This window comes from Lipotes vexillifer, unplaced genomic scaffold, assembly GCF_000442215.2.
Source record: "Lipotes vexillifer unplaced genomic scaffold, Lipotes_vexillifer_v1.1 scaffold1815, whole genome shotgun sequence".
Classification (NCBI taxonomy): domain Eukaryota; kingdom Metazoa; phylum Chordata; class Mammalia; order Artiodactyla; family Lipotidae; genus Lipotes; species Lipotes vexillifer.
Genome location: NW_006791807.1, coordinates 138,120 through 144,174, shown reverse-complemented (window position 1 = coordinate 144,174; position 6,055 = coordinate 138,120). Strand labels below are relative to the sequence as shown.

At 44.6% G+C, this 6,055-nt stretch overlaps 1 protein-coding gene across 1 annotated transcript in view; it reads left to right on the top strand.

The window, feature by feature from the left end:
- The first annotated feature begins 224 nt into the window (after nt 1–224).
- The window catches only part of LOC103076936 (F-box only protein 17), a 26,597-nt gene continuing 20,766 nt past the window's right edge, over nt 225–6,055 (top strand). The window contains exon 1 of the mRNA XM_007464684.1: nt 225–369. The gene's annotated coding sequence lies outside the window, so the exon portion shown is untranslated. The remainder of the gene's footprint in view (nt 370–6,055) is intronic.

Below are 6,055 nucleotides of genomic sequence, written 5' to 3'. Positions count from 1 at the left end.
CCGGGTCTCAGATCGCGGGGCGCCTGGGCAGCACGTAACCACGTGGAGAAAATGTAGACTCTCAGAGGAGCGGGCCCCGAGATGCACGAGGGCGGGGGCTGGTTCCCCTCCCCGCCAGCCTTGCGGCAGCTGGGCCCTCCTCCCAGCGCCTACAGCCTCCCAGACCCCGCCCCTCCCTCGCTCGGGCTTCGCGCAGCCGCCCGCCCGCGGGATCTCACAGCCGTCCGCCCCGGAGAGGACCGACTGCCCAGAGCGCGGGTCCCGGGGCTCCCTGGGCGGGGCCGTTCCCGGGGAGCCCCACGACTGCCTCTCAGAGCAGGGTCGGGGAAGGGGATCCTAGCCCGCCGCCGCCTCCGAGCAGGCCGCCAGGTGAGCGTCGGGACAGGTAGGGCCCCAGGTCGGGACCGGTGTCCCGTCCCCACTCGCGGCTGAGGCGCCCCGGGAAGGATTTCCGCCCCAGGCCCTGCCCGGAGGGGCGTGTCCCGAGAGTCCTGCGCCCTAGTGCCCCTTCCCGGCCTGCCCCAGCCAGCTTCTGCCCCTTTAAGTCCAGAGTTACACAGTCGCACGTTTGAAAGCCCCAGATCATTCGGAAAGGGCTTTGCTAAAAGCAGCCCTCTAAAGCCCTCGCCTCTCCGCTCGGCTGCTGGCCCGCGGAGGCCACCGTTAAATAAATCCCCCTCCGAAACGTACCCGACCAACACGTGTTCGCAGCAGCTTGTGAAAGGCCAGACCACTTTTTACCAGTTCTGGTTTTTGTTTTCTCTGACTGGCAGAAAAATCTGTGAATCGGAAGATCTTAGAGCGCCGTTTCTCGATTTAGCAACTTGGGCACAGTATGTTTTTAGCTGCGGCCGCTCCACCCAATTTAAATTTTGTTCGAAGTTAACCTTTGCAGTGTTCAGTAATATTTGTTAACACTCCGTATCTTGATCCTTCAACTTTAGACAGCAGCTGTTTACCCCTTATTTTGAATATTACCAATATTCAAATTTACAGTATTACCAACATACTTTTAAAATAAATAATAACAATTTTTTAAATGTCCCAGTAACACAAGAACAAAAGACAAACAGGACAAAGCTTTGCATGAAATATCAATCGTTTAAACAGCGCACCCTCCCCCGCAGCCAGTTTTAAAACTTTGTAATTAAATTACTTTTCAGAAATGGCAAAAGTAACTTGTGATCCGTGGTGCATGGTTTTAAACCTTTCTCTGATTTTTATTACTCTGGTAGTTACTTCAAAATTTTTAAAGCAAATTCTTCCATTATTATTTCTTAGTTTATCAACTTTGAGACAATGTCTGTTAATCCTTTGCCAAAAATAGATGGAGACAGCTTTCATCATCTCCACGGTTTCCCTCCTTCCTATATAATCATGACATTCCTTTTAGTTTCTCTATTGGCACTTTTGTAACATGAAATAATTTTTGTAAACTTTTGTTTTCTTGTTCCATTAAATATATCTATATATAACTATATATATATATATTTGTTATATATATATATATATATTTTTGTTGTTGTTGTTGTTTCTTTAGGAAGATATCTAGTAAGCAAAGGTCTCCAACAGTTGACAGAATTATACCTGCCTTTTCATATATTGCATAAAAGGTTCAGGGCATACATACCAGGGTCATTTTTCCCATGAGTAGGCCTGCACAGGATCTTAGTAATTATACTCGAATCCACAATACGTTGTTTTTATTTTGTGGTTATTGCTATTTTAAATAAAGTGAGCTGGAATGGAATCATAGTACGTAATGTAGCATTAGTTTCAGGTTTAATGCTAAATGCAAAGTTGTGGCATGCGAACTCTTAGTTGAGGCATGTGGGATCTAGTTCCCTGACCAGGGATTGAACCCGGCCCCCTGAATTGGGAGCGTGGAGTCTTAACCACTGTGCCACCAGGGGAGTCCCTAAAATATTTTTAATAAAGTATTTATATTTATTTAAATGCTAATTCTTCAATCCAGTCAAGTTATACATATGGTTCACAAATCAAATAGAAAAATCTGCCTTAGTTTTTTCCTATGATAAAAGAAATATAATCTCTTTAAGAAAAATGGAAAAGGCAGGGGCAGTGTTTTAGATTAAAAGAGATTAGAGAGACATGAGCACCCCCAGCAGTGTGTGAGCCCCATCTTTGTTAGGAAGATACAGCTCCAGAAGACCTTGAGACAATGGGAAAAAGTGTTCATGGAGTGAAGATTAGATGGTAGAATGGATTTCTCTTAGTGGGTTAAGTGTTAGTGTAGACTTATAGAGGGTCCTTATTCTTTCTTAGAAGATGCGTGTTTAATAGTTCATCAAGAGACATTGTAAATCAACTATACTCCAATAAAAAATAATTTAAAAAACAAACAAAAACCCCTGTGGATCCCTGAAGTTACCCAAAGTCATCTTGCCTTGGCAACAGTAGCTAGTCCTCTGGAGTCATAATATACCAAGACAGGAAATGTAAAATGCAATTCAAATAAAATGCCACGTGGTTCAAGACCATCAAAAACAAGAAACAAAAAAACAGTTCATCGAAAGAGAGGGAGGGAGAGAAAGCCAATATGGCAAAATATGGAACACATTGAGATATTTGTTTTAACTATTTTTTTCAGCTTTTCTGTACGGTGACATTTTTATGGTAAAATTTGACATAAATAAAGTAAGACAGTATAGAAACTCAGAGATGAAGACGTGCACAGTGGCACAAACCCTGGAGTCCTCCACACCGAGGTTCAAATCCCTGACCTGCTTGCTTGTCAGGTGACCTTGGGTCGGTTGCTTCCCTCCTCCAAGCCTCAGTTTCCCCAGCTGAAAAATAGCGCCTGCCTCATGGGGTTGTTGTTGAGCCTTCTGTGAGATCTTGTAAAGCACTTTCCACATGCCTAGAGCAGTTAGGGTGCAGTTAACATTAGCTGTTAGGATTTTGTGAAGGATTTTTCTTAACTACCATGGTCTGCTCACCTGGGAATAACTACTCATGACATCATCACTGCTCTTGGGCCCTTCCTTCCACTCCTTTTTTTTTCCTGGAGATAGATTTTGAACTTGCCATTTTCTGTTTTTTTTTAAATTTAATTAATTTATTTTTGGCTGCGTTGGGTCTTCACTGCTGCACACGGGCTTTCTCTAGTTGTGGCGAGTGGGCGCTACTCTTCATTGCAGTGTGTGGGCTTCTTATTGCAGTGGCTTCTCTTGTTTCAGAGCACGGGCTCTAGGCACGTGGGCTTCGGTAGTTGTAGCTCGCGGGCTCTAGAGCTCAGGCTCAGTAACTGTGGCGCACGGGCTTATTTGCTCTGCGGCATGTGCGATCTTCCCAGACCAGGGCTCGAACCCGTGTCCCCTGTGTTGGCAGGTGGATTCTTAACCACTGCGCCACCAGGGAAGTCCCAAACCTGGCATTTTCTTTTGCCGTTTTTAAATTCACTGAATGGCTCTGACCTTGCCATTGGTGCAGTTTCATGTCCTGCTGTGTTTTGTTACTCCCTAAGGATCCCCTTAGCCCACATTCCTCCAGTCATGATTTTAATGGCTGCGTGATTCTGACATAAGGAGGTGCAGCCACAGACTCCAGTCCCATAGATGGACTTAAGTGCTAATCGTAGTCACAGCGTTCACAATGGCAGCTAACACTTGTCGAGGGCCAGGGCTTGATCTCACTGAATTTCCCCATCACCATGAGAAGTGAGAGTTACTACAAGTCCACAGTGTCTTAGCCAAAACTTTTGAGGCTCAATGCATTTGGGAAGTGAATATGAGGCTAAGCCATAGGAACCATCCTGTACATTAGTTAAGATTCCTAGTGGGGCTGGAGAGTAATCAAACACACTGATATTTCTTCAGTGAAATTCAAGTTCATACCATAAATAAAATCTTCCATCAGTTCCAGGCAGCTCTGCCACCAAATGGGTCTGTGAAAGACTTGGTTTGCAGAGCTTTTGGATTTAGGGATTTGGGACAGGAGATGTGGACCTGCACATTTCACGTTTTCCAGAGGGGTAATCTACGCTTAGAGAGGGAAAGCCATATGTCCAAATTCACGAGGAAGTTTGAATTAGGGCTGGTGCTAACCCGGGGCTGACTGAATGTGGAACTGGCAACATTTCACCTCTCCCCAGTGCCACCTCCTCTGCAGGCTGTCACCAGCAGTTCCCAAAACCAATGTCGCCGGCTAGCCCTGTGATGCCCCAGAAATGTCAGTGCTGCCTCCAGGGAATGAGATGATGCACGTAAAGAATTTCTCAGGATGCCTTACACAAAGAAAGCATCGACAAATATGAACTATTATTTGCACTAAGATGCAGTGTGACTGTTTCCTTCTTTGACTTAAATAATTGTGGTGTTCACTGATAGCACTAATAATTGTTAAATGGTGAAATATCACACTCATACAGAAAAGTACATAAAATATACATGTACAGTTTAGCAAATAATTATAAAGTATATAACCAGCACCCAGGTCAACAAGGAGAACATTACCAGCCCCCAGATGCTCCTCTGGTTAGTTGCCCTCTCCATCCCCGCAGAGGGAACCAGCATCCCGACTTTTATAATGCTCGTCTCCCTGCTTGGTTTTTTTAATATGGCGTTAGTACCTTTTAATATGTGTGTACATCCATAAGTAGTATTGATTAGTTTAGCTTGTTTGTAAACTTTCTAAGAGTAGAACCACTGGTGTGAGTATATAATTTATCATCTAAACCAGGGAATTTTGGAAGTGATAGGAGTCAGTATTAACAATGACCCTAATAACCCTGGGACACTAGGTGTAGACAGGACTGTCCCAGGCCACGCAGCTGTCTGGTTGTCCTGGGACTTGCACTCTGGGTGACTTGTTGTGTCTGGCAACTTCACCCAAAATTATGCTTTTGAGGTCCATTTGTGTTGTCGTGTTTACTTGTCGTTAACTCTTTTTTATTGCTACTTAGTATCCCATTCTGTGACTGCCTAAATTTGTTTATACACCTTACAGCGGATGGGCACCTTGGTCACTTCCAGGCTGAAGCTGTTAGGGGCAATGCTGTCGTGAATATCCTAGTATGTGTTTCCTGGCTCTGGGGTCGAATTGCTGGGTCATGGAGAAGGCACATTTCTAACTTCAGTTAAAAATGCCTTGGGACTTCCCTGGTGGTGCAGTGGTTAAGAATCTGCCTGCCAATGCAGGGGACACTGGTTCGAGCCCTGGTCCAGGAAGATCCCACATGCCGTTGAGCAACTAAGCCCGTGAGCCACAACGACTGAGCCTGTGCTCTAGAGCCCACGAGCCACAACTACTGAGCCCACGTGCTGCAACTACTGAAGCCCGCGAGCCTAGAGCCCGTGCTCCATAACAAACAAGCCACCACAATGAGAAGCCGGTGCACTACAACAAAGAGTAGCCCCCGCTCACTGCAACTAGAGAAATCCCGCACGCAGCAACGAATACCCAACGCAGCCAAAAATAAATAAATTAAAAATGTCCAACTGGGGATTTCCCTGGCGGTCCAGTGATTAAGACTCCACACTTCCACTGCAGGTGCGGCGGGTTCAATCCCTGATGGGGAACTAAGATCCCATGTGCCCTGTGGTGCGGCCACATAATAAATAAATAAATAAATAATTTTTAAAATGCCCAACTAGTTTCCAAAGTGGTTCCACCAATTTTTACTCTCGTCAGGTGTGTATGGGAGTTCTCACTAGTGGCATTTTAAATAAATTATGGTGACATTGCACTAGTTGGCTGGTTGGCTGGTTGATTTTAATACGCATGATGTTCATGACATTTAAACTAGAATATACCAAAATCAGAAGTAACTTTGCCTCCCATTTCACCCATGCTGTGGCCCAGAAGGCAGTTGAATAACTGAGAGGGTGATGACAGTGAAAATGACAGAGAAATAGGGAAATTCAGTATCGTCTATTACTGTCTGCTATGAAAGATGGTGTTTAGCTCACTGTGTATTCGCTCCACTAATTTTTAATAGTTGTACTTTTTAAAAGATCATTTCTTATTTACCTTTGTAATTTTAAATTTTATGCTTCACTTGTATTTCTTATTCTGGCAACTTTTCTTTTTTTTT